The sequence below is a fragment of the Arvicanthis niloticus genome, chromosome 2 (assembly GCF_011762505.2).
Source record: "Arvicanthis niloticus isolate mArvNil1 chromosome 2, mArvNil1.pat.X, whole genome shotgun sequence".
Taxonomy (NCBI): Eukaryota; Metazoa; Chordata; class Mammalia; order Rodentia; family Muridae; genus Arvicanthis; species Arvicanthis niloticus.
In genome coordinates, this window is record NC_047659.1 from 96,049,324 (window position 1) to 96,065,026 (window position 15,703).

The window sequence follows — 15,703 nt, forward strand, 5'->3', positions numbered from 1 at the left end:
TGACAGTAAAACATTTTTAAGTTAAATGAATATTAACATTAACTTGGAAATGCTGGCTCTTACAGACTGTTTTTTTATTAAACTTGTAAATTTGTTTTGATTATAGAGCTGCATAGGGGACATGGAGGCAAAATAAAGTATACTTAGTTCTGTGCTGTGCTGTAATTAATTACACTCGTAAGCCAAGGAAACATTGACAGCCGACAGGCTTTGTGCCTCAAATGGAGGTTCAAGACTTTGCACAAGGTTGAGAGATACTGAAACACACCCCAGTCACCTTTGAGTGGCAGCAAAGGTGTGTGATGGCCTGGTACATGAAGGTGGTGCCAGATTATATTGCCCAGAGACACTGCAGTTGTCAGTTTAAGCACATCCTGTATGTCACACCGACGAGAGTACCCAGTGATACATCCTTCAGAAGGGTCTGTCATTAAATACTTGACAGGATTTCCCATCTTCCTTTTTATGTCCTTAAGAAGCAAAAGTTCCCTGGGTGCATCCCTCTATTCTCAGGGGCCAAAATGCCATGTTCTGAACACTCTCAGGTGATCCATAGATCTGATAGTTTAATGTCTTTTTTTTTAAATTTCATGCATGTGTGTAATGAATTTTGAGCCCATGCTTCAATAAATAACCTCCCACCTGTGCTCATGCAAGCAACTCTAACTAAGCACAGCATGTCACAAGCAAAAAGAAGACATAAAAAGTAGGAGGGGGAACTTAATGAGAAGAACTAATGTTAAATCAGCTAAAAAAAAAAAAAAAAAAAAAAAAAAAAAAAAAAGTACACGGATTTCCCCTAATAGCAAAGAAATCTGCTGAAGATAGAACTTGCTTTGCTGTTTTAAGTGGTGGCCTCAGAGGACCAAATACAGAGAGGTACAGGACAAATACATATGCTGCTCACAGGGCTATCCTTATCCTTATCCAGGGCCCCACCCTACCCTCTGAAAGAAAACCTCTGAAACATGGACACTCAGATTCACCAAGTAGCTACCCATCTATCTGTCCTATCTCTTCTGCTCACAGGCATCAGGAATTTTTTTCCCAACTCCTTTTAGAATACTCTGGGACAGAAGCTCTGCCTGCTGAAAATTTAGGAAAGACATCTGAGCCCACTGGAGCAATCGGGGAGTCCAGCATCTCCCCATGGGACATGGTCGCACAGATGGCCTGGCCTGCCTCTGCAGTAAGATGTTTAGGGAAGTTCAAATAAGCTAATGCCATCCTGTGATTCCCAGAGCTGCCCTCACTGGGCAGCTGTCTATACAGGCTTTAAATTTGGAGTAATACAGATAAATTCTGATGTTCACTTAAAAGAAAGATAAGCTAACTGTTGGACCCCTGTGGCACACACCTTAAATTCTTGCACTCAGGAAACAGAGGCAAGTGGATCTCTGTGAGACAAGGGCCAGTATTGGTCTACATAGTGAGTTATAGGTCAGATAGGGCTACATAATAAAACCTTGCTGAGAGAGAGAGAGAGAGAGAGAGAGAGAGAGAGAGAGAGAGAGAGAGATTGATTTAAAGTTGGTTGTAAGCTAAATTATATCTTGCCCTTTAGGGTTTAAAATGTTCCCTGACAGGTGAATGCTTTGAATTTTTGGTTTGCAACCTATGGTACTATTGTGGGAGGTTCTGGAAACTTCTGGAGGTGGGGACTAGCTGGAAAAATGGGTCACTAGGTATCTAGCCCCCAGTTCATGTCTCTCTGATTCCTGACCCACTGTGGTGTGAGCAGCCTTGGCCACACCCTCCCACTGCTAAGCATGAACTGCATCATCCTTTTCTCTGCTCAGTGGATCCATATCTGAAACCATGGACCATAAGAAGTCCTTCCCTGTGAATTTGATTCTGCTGGATATTTTGTCACAGTTATGCACCAAATAAGTAATATACCACATGATAGCGACATTTTGATGTCCTAGAGCCCAATACCACAGAGTACTGACTGCGCTTAGATTTGGCACCTTTTAAAAGGTTGCTAAGGTTAAGTGAGGTCGTTGGGGTAGGTCCTAACAAAGGCACACAGAAGATGATGAAAAGGCAGACATCACCAGCCCAGGAGAGATGCTTCCCAAGAAACCAACCCTTCCACATCTCTGGCTTATCCTGAGCTCCAAACTCAAGTCCTGTCTTACACCCTCTCCCCGGGCTGTGCTATCTTTTTATGACACCCAAAACAAACCATGTCCCTTTACTGAGGCCAGGAACCTGTAATTTTATCTTGCTCTTCAGAAGATCTTGCGTGGACTAGAGGATACACACAAAAAAACAACATGTGAAAAACACGACAGTATCTTTGCCACTCAAGGCTACAGCACTCCATTGAGACACAAGTCTCCACCACAACCATCTGCTCCTGGAGCTTGCCCTGTTCTGGTCCAAGGAAAATACTATGAATGGTACACCTCTTGCTCTCAGTCCTCAAGACAAAAGGCAATGAACTGTGCCTGGGTGATGAGAGGGTCTGGCTGCTTGTGTGACATCCGTGGCAGACACAGCTTTTGGGGGGAAACAGTCTGTGCTGAGCTAAGAGGAAAGACAAATGTACTGACTCATCAGACGTTCTCCCTGCGGTCCTGTCAGTGTGGAAGAGCTGTGCACAGTGAGGTTCTACTTCCCAGTCATGCTGAGAGACTTCCCTTACTTTCCCTCATTTCCAGATAGTAGTTTCAGGTAGACTCTTGGATTGCCAAGACATACTGGCAACCGCTGCATGTAGTAACTGAGGGAAATTTTGCAATATTAAATAGCTCACACTGCATTTAGCTCAATAGTCATGCATGAAGTAGGACACTGGCATTTGTCTCAGCATCTAGAGAGACCCTATGCACTGCAACTGCCAATCATTTTATTTAATAAAATATCTTTTTTTTAAAAAGTTAAGCATTTGAAAATAAAATGTTAAAGAAGGGCTGGAGAGACGGCTCAGCAGTTAAGAGCAGTGACTGCTTTTCCACAGATCCTGAGTTCAATTCCCAGCAGCCACATTGTGGCTCACAACCATTAAAAGGATCTGATACCCTCTTCTGGTATGTCTGAAGTCAGCTACGGTGTACTCATATACATTTAATTAATTAATTAATTAATTAATTAAAAAAATAAAATGTTAAAATGCTAAAGCCCATTTCAATTTTTTAAAAATCTATGCTCAATAAATTTTACTCTCTAGTACAAAGAGGACCAAATTATGTGACAAGCAAAAAACAACAACAACAACAAAAAAACCAAAAAAAACCACACACACAATTAGTGAGTTTTCTTTTGCCAAGGTTAAGGTAAAAGAACAAACTTCATGGTAATTTATGAATTATGTATGTGTTGTTTTATTGTTATGCAAATGTCCCCAGTGTAGCAGTTGATGATTAACCCACTCTAATCACCCCGGTGGCTGCTGGTGGTGTGAGTTCCTCACCACAATGTCTGGATTCCCAAATGAAACACATACACAGGCAACCTTCTAATTTAATGTACTTTAATCAGCTCAATGGCCAGGCCGCTTCCAAACCTCCACTTTGCTAACACCTCCCTGCCAATACTCCTGAGTTATTACTTACTAAAATCTATATTCCATCTTTGCCACCCTAGACCCAGGAGTGGGGGCCCTGGGGCCGCTCTTCCAGACTCTTTCATGATAGATATGCTGTCTCCTGCAGCTCTCAAGCTTGCATCTTGTTCCTTTCCCAGCATGGCGATTCTCCTCCTCTCAGTCCACCTGCCTGCGAATCCTAAAGTCCCGCCTCTGTCTCCCTGCCCAGCCACTGGCCACCAGCAACTTTATTTACCATTCAGAACCCGCTGGGGGCAGGGACCCTCAGAGTCTTACATGCGGGATTCTCGTGCAATTTTGGGAACCCAAAGAACTTAATGCAAGCATTAAACCAAATCTACCACACCAGCACATCAAGAGAATTCTGAGACGTGCATTAACAATTAAATTCTGTCATCTTTGCTATTTTGCCAACTCTCAGCAATTAAAAAATAAGCAGCTTTATGCATATTTGGTATTACCACAAAGAGGATATGCTTGGCAAAATAGATAGAGCTATTCCTATTTCTAGTTTTTCATTATGCAAGCACATGGCTCACAGGCTGCCATGTCTATATCCTCATTCTGGGCCTCACAAATGTAAGGGCAAGCATGGACTTTCCAAACTTCCAAAGTCTCTCTCTCTCTCTCTCTCTCTCTCTCTCTCTCTCTCTCCCTCCCTCCCTCCCTCCCTCCCTCCCTCCCTCCCTCCCTCCCTCTCTCTCTCTCCCTCTCCCTCTCCCTCTCCCTCTCCCTCTCTCTCTCTCTCTCTCTCTCTCTCTCTCTCTCTCTCTCTCTCTGTGTGTGTGTGTGTGTGTGTGTGTGTTGGGGGTATGGTGTGTGTATGTATAGTGTTTGTGTGGGGGGTGGTGTGGTATGTGTATATGTGGTGTGTGATATGTAGTGTGGTATATGTATGTGAGGGGTGTATGTATGTGTGTGGGGTGTGTGCACATGTGTGTGTATGCATGCATGCATGTGTGCCTGTGTGTGGGTGTAGATTGTGTGTGTACCCCTGTATATGTAGGCCTGCACACGTATGCATGTTGATGTCAAAGGACAATGCCAGATATAGTCCATCATTCTCCACTGTATACTCGTAAGACAAAGTCTCTCAGTGAACCTAGAGCTGGTCATTTTCCTCTGGTGACCATCAAACCTCAGTGGTCCTTCTCTGTGCACCTTTTCCCCTAGTGCTGGGGTTCCAGCTGCATGTGGCTGTGCTGGGATGTGTGTGCTGGTGTTTGAACTGAAGTCCTTATGTGTTCACATCAAGCCATCTCCCCAGCCCTTTGCATTAGGCATGTGTGGCTCAGTAGTTGCCTAAAATGCAAAAGAGAAGGAGAAGGAGGAGGGATGGGAGGGAGAGATAGAAGGAAGGATAGAGGGAAGAAGAGAGGGAGAGGGGGAGGGGGAAGGGGAGGCAGGGGGAGGGAGAGGGAGAGGGAGAGGGAGAGGGAGAGGGAGAGGGAGAGGGAGAGGGAGAGGGAGAGGGAGAGGGAGAGGGAGAGGGAGAGGGAGAGGGAGAGGGAGGGGGAGAGGGAGAGGGAGGGGGAGGGGGAGGGGGAGGGGGAGGGGGAGAGGGAGAGGGAGGGGGAGGGGGAGAGGGAGAGGGAGAGGGAGAGGGAGGAGAGGGGAGTGTCCAGTATAGACATCTAAAGTAAGCTCTGCTGAATTCCATTTGCCCCGTCAGAAATGCTGACCAAAGAACATGAATTCTTAAGTGGGTTGAAGGGCTGAGGGGAGTCCAAAAAGAGAAACATGTGTTAGGGAAGGGGAAGGAAACTTTACCACTCATGGACAATGAAGCTGTGGACCTAAGAGTTAGAGAGGAAAGGGTAGGGACAGAAGAGCAGAAAAGACCTTGGCTGAACACTGCTGGAAGGCCACACATCAGATACTGGCAATGTAGTCTTTATAGAAGCTTGAAACCTAGGAAGAAAAGTAGTATGCTTAGATTTAAAAAAAAAAAAAAAAATATGGTGAGTGCTCCATGGAAGGAACAGTTTGGAAGCATACTTAGATGTGCAAAGAGGAAACAGAATGGCCTGGGGTGTGACTGAAAGGACAGACTGTATTGTGTAATTGCGTGCGCATGTGTGGACATGCAAGTATAGTTGTCCGAACAAGTTAATCATTCTATTCAGGCATCCTCTGTACAGTATCCAGGTATAGTCACCCTGCCAACGGGCCACTTGGGCATCAAGAAAAGGATCCTCTATGATAAGTAGAGCCTGCCTCCATAAAAGGTTCCCCAAGGGGACCAAAGCTTGTCTATTTCTGTTGTTTTTATCAGCAGATTTTCAGCCAGAAGAAACCAGAACTAGGAGACTATCACATGTTCCAGACGCTTCCCATGTCCCTCAGTTGTCTATTTCCAGACAAAATACTGCAAGGCCTTCCTTCTTTCAAATTATTTGAGGGAGTTTTTAGCCCCCGCTAAGCCCACTGTCTTTTCACTAGCCACTCAAGCTCTCTGCCTGCCATCCTGCACACTGTGGACAATCAGGACTTGGCATCCGCCACCACCTTCGATCCTCTGCATGGGAACATTCATTTCCTACCACACTCTAAAGAACTACAGAGAGCCCGGTTCCTGCTTCAAAATTTCTTTCAGAGATGAGATTTCACAAAAGTTATTTAACAAGCTCAACAGTATAAACAACTCAACTATAGTCCAAACTCTTTCCTGATATGGAGGGACTTCCTTCATGGAAGCCATGCTTCACACCCCACATCCTCAAGTGAATCGGAGACAGTCAAGAATCATAACAATGGTTAGTGGCACAAAGGCTTCAGGATTCTGTACATTCCTATCAATCTTGGAACATCTTTCTTGGTGACTGACAACCAAAGCTTATACACCCAAACATACCACCTAAATCATATGTGCTTTTTTGTTTTAGTCAGGGATTCACTATATAGCTCTGGAACTTGATATGTAGCTCAGGCTAGCATGGAACTTATAGACTTTCATAAGCCCTAATAAGAAATGAAAGCTGTTGCTTTTATTATTAATACACTTTATAAAGCAAGCATGTTTCAGGAACCTCTATACCAATCTACACCATGGTTCTACTAATCTTAATCCATTTCCACCAACAGAGTAAATAATCAGCTTACTACGGGGTGAGTTCTAGCCCACTCCACAGTTCTGAAAATAGTCAGAAAAATCCTCCAAGCCAAAAAAAAAAAAAAAATGGAGACAGTCCATCAATAGATGAATGGATAGAGAAAATGTAGACTATCTATACAATGCAACATTATCTGGTCATTGAGAAGGAACTCATGCCATTGGCAGAAAAATAGATGGTATTAGAGATCATTATATTAGTGGGATAAGCCTGACACAGAAAAACAAGCACAGTGTGTTTCCTTACATAAACAGAAAGTCTCAGAAGGAAAGAAAGGAGAAGTAGCGCTAGAGAATAGGACATGCACCAGTGGAACCAAGAGACCATAATGAGGGGGACATAGTGAAGGCGCACTGTCACAGATAGAAAATGTCACAGTGAAACACTGTTCTATCCATTGTGTATACAAAACATCTTGGGAATATTCAGGGTATCTGTTTTGACTACATAGCTCATCTTTTCATGCTTTGCTGCCATGTTAAGTTTCCGAACAGTCTGTTGGGAAGGAGATTGATGGGAGAGTGTGTGCTTGGTGCTAGAGGCCCACAGCTCACATGCACATTCACCTCCAACCAATGGCTATAGAGAACATTCAGAAGTCTCAAGGTCAGGCCTTCTCTAAATCAAACAAAACCAATTGAGTGTTTCTGAACCAAGAACATCTATGTCCAAGCTACTTCAAACTCATGGCAACTTAGAATTATTTTCCAGTGTTAAGAATCACACTTACCCAACAACTCTGCTATAGTCAAGTCCTCTACCATCGATCCACATCCACAGACCTTTGATTCTACACCTCAAATACACCTACAGCAGGTTGGTCTTTCTGGCATAGAATTAATTGACTGCTTGTCCACACTCCTAAGAAAACATACATGCTCACACACATGCGCACACACACACACACACACACACACACACACACACACACACACACACTTCCTATTGCTTTCCTTCAAGCTGAAGAAAAAGAGCACTTAATTTTCACTTTCATGAAAATCGAGAGACTTTCTTTTCCCAGACTCAAGTTGCTCATTGGGCATCCCAGGGAGGGATGCTTCACAACCATGCAGATGGCAAATCGCAAAAGCCAACCTAAAGAGAACCACACATTGCTGTGTTGAATTCTCCTTTGATTACTCAATGCATCTGAAGTACTCTCCCTTCAAGGAGGAAACAAACATATGGAAATGCTTCATTTCCTCCCTAGGTTATACAAATTAGTATAGTTATTCTCTCAGAATCAAAACATGTTGAGATGGATTCAGGGCACTCCTGTTAAAATATCTGTTCCCCTCAAATCAAATTTTTCCTGCCATTGAGTGGCAAGGGCTGATGCCCTGGGATCAGTGAGCCACTCGGCTTCCTTCTGCTGGAGTGTTTAATTTCATTTTCCTTCCCACAAATAAGCATGCTTGGAGCCTCTGCTTTGCCGTCCTCTGGAGTAATCGAAAAATTTAATTCGCATTAAGCCAGAGAGGATGGTGCTTTTCCCTAAGGTCACTCAAGTCAAGCATTTTAAACCTCTAAACAGCCCTGTCAGTCAGGGATGTGCATCCTGTCCTCTCCTGATGAGTTGCTTCCCAGAGACAAACAAAGCTGTCTGCCCAGCTCCACTGACTCGGCCCCTGAAGGAAGATTCCCTGAGAGGCCCACAGGTACTGTGCCGCATTTGATCTCCACTGTGATCCCTCCATTTGGTGAGCCACGTGTTTCTAGGCAGCTTCATTTGCGCTTAAAAGATTAATGTGAACAGCGAGCAAAAGCCTCTTTGCTCCTGCAATCTGAACTGCAAGCAGCTTCCCCAAGAATGAGTATCCCACCAGGGCAAGGCTATGCTTGAAATCTTATCACCCCTTCTCTACAAACTAATAAGGGTTTTCTGTGCTTGCACGATGCTTTGCCTGAGCCCCAGGTAATGTTCTCTGGGGAATGGGTGAATCATTAATTGCTTCTAATGCTTTGAGTAAACACGCTGAGGTCACCATGTGCAAAGGTTCAGTGGAGCACGACACTGAGAATATTTCTCTCTTATTCAGATATAAAGCATGTGAAATGATGTACAAATTTTCAATTTCTCACAAATATAACCTGCCACAAATTGCCAGGTTGAGCTTGGACCACACTGGAGATTCTTTGTTCATGGGTCATAGAAGTATTACACTAAAGACTGAGAAGCCTCTCTGGAAGAAGAAATCTAAAATTCTTTAGATAAGTATCTTATACATACTATCTAGAGAGTATTTTCCCCCTTTGTCTAGCAAACCATTTCTCAACCACTTTCTGCAAAGTAATCTCTCTTTCTTATTTTATTCTGTAAAGATTCATTTATTTTTATTTTATGCATATGGGTGTTCTACTTTCATGTATGTCTGTGCATCATGTGTGTGCCTAGTACTCATAGAGGCTATAAGAGGGGGTCAAATTCTCTGGAGCTAGACTTACAGATGATGAGAGCTATCATGTGGATGCTGGGAATTGAACCTGTGTCTTCTGGAAGATCAGCTATTTGCTCTTCCCCATTGAGCCATTGCCCAGGCCTCCTTTTTAATTATAAAGCTAATGTAGTAAATGGAGTAAGAATTCCACCTGAGTCTCTCCCTGGGCATATCCTTTATTTCAGTGATAGTGTTCACCTTCATACTTTTACTGTGACATCCCTATCTTCTCCTAGGGAGTGAGTGAGAGTCACACAGAATCATCACTGGTTTTAGGAAAATGTAGGCTGGGGTGATGGCTGTGACCCAGCTGGTCTGTTTACCAGTTATCTGTGTATCTCTAGTGACAGGACAGCTGATAGAGGCAATGTACAGAAGGGTTTATTTGGGCTACCTTGGAAGGTAGCCACAGAGCCTTGAGGCACCTGCTCACATTCCAACCAGTCAGGAAGCAAAGAGAGACCATTGCGGGTGCTCACATTCTCCTCTTTCTTTAGTCATGGAGCATTGCTGCTCACAGTTAGGATGAGTCCTCCCATATCAATTAACCTCATCTCTCAGAGGCATGCCCAGAAACCAACAATCCCTCATAGGTACACCACAGACCTAAGGTGGTTTTAGGTCCTGTCAAGTTGACAATCCATATTAAATATAACAAGGTCCTGTTATTTACACACACACACACACACAAAAATGGGGTCCAGAGCACATCCTCAGTGAGACAAACTACCACTAAAGGGAAGGGTGTGGGCACAGGACTGAGCCACTGAGAAGGTCGTGACCATAGGCACTGAGCCGTGGAGCCTCCTTAGAAGGGTTATACAGGGACATTTCGAAAGAACACAGACGCATCTGTTTCCATGTGGCTCTGTCAGCACCCCACAGAGTCACAAGCAGAGAGACAAAGATTTACAATCCAGTGTGGCCTTTGGCCACGTGTGAGTCTGACAAGATGGGTCTGGTAGTTGCTTTCATCTGAGCCTGGTTCCTGCTCTGGCCTGTTCAGCTTATGCCTGCAATCATAGACCTCAGGGATCACAGGAGCCCCGAGCCACTCTGTCTCTCTTCCTGGGAGTTTCCCATAGGGTATGCTCACAAATTCTCCACTGCTGATGCCCATGGTTCCCTGCTCCCACCATGTACTCCTTCCAGAAGTCAAATGTGGCTTCCTGATCCTCCATCCTCCTGCCGATGCCACCACCTCTACTCCACCCTTGTGATCACTGGGGACAGAGCTAGGGTGTGTTCCCCTCTTGCCACCACAACAGTTACATCATTATGTTATGACTGGCACTGCACTGTGCATTGGGCCTTCAGTTTTTTTCAGCATTTTCCAAGAAGGGAAGGACTACTTATTTTCTCTGACTGTTTACCCCAACCAGTATCACCACTACACTTGAATGCCCCACCTTTTCAGTCCTACCTGGACCTGGGCCACAAACACACCAGGTCAAGACCTCTTTCCAATAACAGAATCCTACTAGATAAATTTAAGTAAAAACAAAGCTTTGCTCTATGATATTTTTTCATGCATAACCATACTGAGCACCAGGACAAGGACCCAGGAACAGATGGCACCTGTACCTGGAAGACCATTGCCCTGGATTTCTATGCTTTTAAGCAGATATATTACCCCCTTCCTGACATTTTCCTCTTCTTAGGACACCTGCAGCACCCACCATGGCTGGAACTTCCATACCTGCATCCTCAGTGAAGCAACAGTGGCTGGCCCAGCCTAGCATAGGGATCTAACCCTGGATAATCATTGCTGGCCATTGGATCATATGCTACATCTGCTGTGGGAGTCTCCAGAGGAGACAGACAATTTCCAGAAGGAGCAGGCACTAGGTGAATGGGCATGAAGATAAAACATCTTCAAGTATTGGCCTCCAACCAGGTTTACCTACTTCAAGGCTTTGTCGCTGCCTATAGTGACTCTTAGCTGCATCATAAACACAAGACAAGACATAGGTGGCTTCTGGGAAAGGAAGACTCCAGTTCCCTAAAGGCCAGTTAGAGTTGCTTCTGAAATGCATCCCCATGTTCTCTCCCCCTACCCACACCTCCATACCCTTTGGTGAGCTCACATCCTGCCACACACAGCTCTGAAGAGAAGCCAGGATACCAGCAATTTGGAGTGTCACCAATTTGGCTTTGATTTCACCACTTACCAGCTGTATGGAAGATTTCCCTGATCTACAAAGAGATGCATTTCCATCCAGCTCCAGTGTTCAACTGAAAGAGAGTGGGATGAAATGTAGGCGCCTTTCATTACGACTGTTGTTGACATCAGCCTGCAGCCACCTTTTAAAAATACGCAGCCAGTCTACAGCTTGATTTCACAACTACAGAACTATATCATGAGTCAAAAGCACTAGATAACATGTTCTAAGAAAGCAATCGGCTAAGCTTTCAAAACAAATAACAAAAAAAAAAAAAATGCATAGTAAAAACACAGTAACCTCCTTTATCGTTCTGCCAGTCTTTTAGACACCTGTAGATGATGCATTAGCAAGACCTCCATAAGGATGAATAAAGAAAGGGATGCAGAGCTCTGAGCTTGGGGTCTGGACATACAGTCTATGGTAACCTTGTTACTGAAGGGACCCACATACCATGGAATGTCCTCCAATTGGAGCCTGGAATAGACACAGACCACACCCAAACACCAATTTCCAAGCACAAACCAAATGCAAAGAGATCTTTTAGTATACAAGGTCAAGAGTCAAGGTGTCTGAGTCTGATTCAGCAGAAACGGCAGCAAATAGCTTTGCAAGTGTTGATTTTAAGAGGGAAAATAAAGGGGAGCACTGTGTTACAGTGGGCCAGGATGTGTCCGCGAGTTTTGAGCAAGTGTTTTAATTAGGTTAGGCAAAATACTGAGTTTCGATTCCTGGACTTTTGCATCTTGATGATCCATATCAATTGATCATCAGTAGGAATGAGTCAGTGGCTGAAAAGGAAAGACCTAGCAGTGCCATGTTTGCCATGGCCCAGCCTGCTAAAGCCCTTCAGTTATAACAGCTAGTGTGGTTATGGTGACCAATCCTAAGCACTTAAATGCTGATTGCTAAATGCCTTACAGTGATCATTTCATTTGAAAGGTATACACGTGTGTGGGGCTACTTATAAATCAACCCATAAAGCATGAAACAATTTTTAGATTTAGAAAAATGGCATGAAGGTCACTGATCAATACCACAAAGTGTTTGCCCTGGGGAGCCTGGAGCTTCTGAATGGCCACTGTGAGCGGTACTCCCAGCTATGTTGCACACTGCTCTCTAGCTCTTTGTGTAAGTGAGTACCTTATAGCTTCAAAGGCAAATGGGCAGCTCCTAGGCCCAAGTGGAGCCGCCCAACCCCAGGCTCTTCCACCAGGAGCCAGAAAAAAGGAACACAGGGTTTTAACATGCACGGTGCTGTTCTCTGCTCTGGGCTTCCATTTGCATCTTTAGCTGGTTTTGAATGATACCCAAGATGACACATAGAGAAAACACCTTAACACCCTTTTCGTAAACAGCTCCCTCTGCACCCAGGGTCCTCTGTCGCCATTACAGCTCTCTACCAAGGCCATAAATGATGTCTTTGTTAGGCAGGCACCAGGGAGCAGTGCTTTGTGGGTGCTGCTAGATTTGTCCTCGGCACTAACTATTGATTCTTCCTGCAGCAGAGTCACAAAGGTAGGACAGCATGAAGGAGAGATGGCAGTGGCTTCCTTACCCACACTCCCCGCCCCCAACAGCAGCTTCTTATCTTTTACAGGAGATGAAAAAAATGAGCCAGGGATTCTTTTGTAGTTCTCAATGTCTGTCAGAAACATGGTGCCCTCTGGGGTGGTGAAAAATATGTTTTCCAGCCTCTTATCACACAGTCTCTTCGGGGCACTGATAACTATGCTGCAGCCATTTACCCAGTCTTTGAATACTGACAAAAATCACTGTAGAGTTAGGTTTGGTCTTTCTCCCAGCAGTTGCCCCCAAAGACTGCCTCTTTTATTTCCTTATGTTTCTCTAGAATTTCTCAACGTGGTTAAATATATTTATCAAAAGATTTTCTTAATATCAAAGACTCTACGCTGACCCAAGCAATTCAACCTCTCCCGTGGAGAGAAATTGCTTCTGTGTAAAAACTACTGCCCACCTGGTTTCAAACCTCAGCCGCAGGCAAATATGTCACCTCGGCAGACATTTCCTGTTTCTTTGACAGATTGGCCCAGGGCTGAAATTTAATCCAATGTGTCAAAAAAACTGTAGGTGGAGGAAAGTGGCAAGGAGCTGCTCCTACCCAGAACCTGACAGTGCACCTTGCTTGGGAGGAGTGCAAGCATTGGCTGCTGGTGTCAAGTGACCACAATAATCAGCACAAAATGAAGTCATAGAGAGCCTTTGTAAACTCCAACTATGCCGAACTTCTCTGGATGATAAACAGCTGTACCAAAGGAAGACAGGAACAGCCATGTCTAGAAAAAAAAAAAATAAGGAATCTAGTCACTGATTTTATACCTTCATTAGAGAACCCAAAACTATCAAAGTCCTAGAAGACGACACAGAAGAAAGCTCAGATGAGGCTTAGTGATGGTGCTCTAGAAGAAAATGAACAAAGGTGTTGTCCACAAAAGAAATTGCCAAGAAGAATCCATTCAAATGAAACATTTGATTCTGTGAAAAATGCTGCCATCACAACAAAGCCAGAGCCAGGGAGAAAATATATGCACATTTATCTAATCAAAGACTACCAACCAAAATATACAAAGAACTCTCAAAGTTCAATAATAAGAAAATGTTCATCCTAATTAAGAAGTAGGTAAAAAAAAAAAATCAGTCACCTTAACACCAAAGATGTAAGATAGCAAATAAGGGTCAGCAAAGATACTGTCGACATCGTCACATTGTAAGCCACATGGCAGGCAGCATGAGACACCTAGAGAGAGACAGAAATGTCAAACACTGATAGGACTGTGTGCTTATGATGATATGGGACAAAGGAACTCTCATCATCTTTCTGGGTGAGTGAAAGATGGCGCAGCTTGGGTAGAAGACATTTTGACACTGGAGTATCCTCTTCCCATAGGATTGGCAGCCAAGCTTCCTACTTTTAAATGTAAGTTACTCCAGAAAACAAACTAAAGATGCACAAATACCAGCCAGGGATAGTTTACAGTAACTATATTCAATTGCCAGAATGAGGAGGCACCCAGGGTATCCCTTGCCAGGTAAGGACAACAGAATATTATCTAACAAGAGGATATCATTCACAGCTGAAAGAAAATGAGCTAAAGAGTCACAGAAACACAAAGAACATATTACTAAGAAAGAGGCCAGCCTACAAAGGCTATTGCTATCAGACTCCAAAAATATGATGTTGAGGAAAAGTTTGAACCGTGGACACCATAAAAATATGGTTGCCATGGTTACCAAGAGTAGGCAGAAAGGTATGAATGGGTAGAATACAGAGAATTATTGGTATAGCTGCCTGATGATGTAAATGTGTAATGTTGTTCAACATATTTGTCCAAGTTTTTACAATCTTCAACACTCAACACTAAGGGAACCTTACTGTAAAATGTGGACTAATGTGGGACACTGAAGGTGACCCCTGTGCCATTCTAGTATAGGATGTTGAGAGTAGAGAAAGGAGGTGGTAGAACAAATGGTCATCTCACAGTGTCTGGGAGTTAGAAGGGAAAGGAAGTGACCAGAGTCTCAATAGCCACTTCATGTGCACATCTGTAGTAACCCAACATCCTCTCATTAGGTACTCTCTCTTAAAGAGCCCATGATCTCTCAGGGGTCAGTCCTTACTCCCCGCCTTGTTTTTGAGGCAGAGTCTCTTTCTTTTCCCTTATGCTACTTACTCCAGGGTAAGCTTTAAGGAGTTTCTTCTGTCTGTCCTGCAACTCTTCTTAGGAGAACTGAGATTACAGATACGTGCCACCACATCTGGATTCCTTTTACTATTACTGTTATTATTATCATGATTACTATTATTAAATTAGTTGGGTTCTGGGGATGTGTGTGTGTGTGTGTGTGTGTGTGTGTGTGTGTGTGAGAGAGAGAGAGAGAGAGAGAGAGAGAGAGAGAGAGAGAGCATGTGTGTGTGGTATACACAGTACATTTAGATTATTTTTATTTGCAAAGAGCTGTATTTAAATGTGAGCTGACAAGGAAGGGAAGGAGGCAGAGTCACTCATTATCCATGATCTATGCTTCCCCTAACCCTTTACCAGTCAAATGGGGACATCATCAGAACTGAGGTGAGTTCAGGCACCCAAAAATAAAAAAATGCAAAGAGAAACATTAATCAAAACCTCATCCAATGTCACATAGAAATCTGCCCTGGAACATCCAAAAGCCAGTGCAGCCTAGAACCCACATATAATCAGATGTAGGGGCCTCTACTCCTGGTCCCTATTTCATCTGGTTGTCTTTCCCTTTCCCTTTCAATTTGTTGTTTTATTAATGGATCTCTCACCCCAGCCCACTACCATGCAAATTGTAGTCAGGGCTCTCGGTGGCTCAGGCCTATTTGAGGAGAGCCCTTTGCCTATTTCATCCCATCCATCTCTCCAGGCCATGGAAATTGTGCTGCAAAGTACAGCA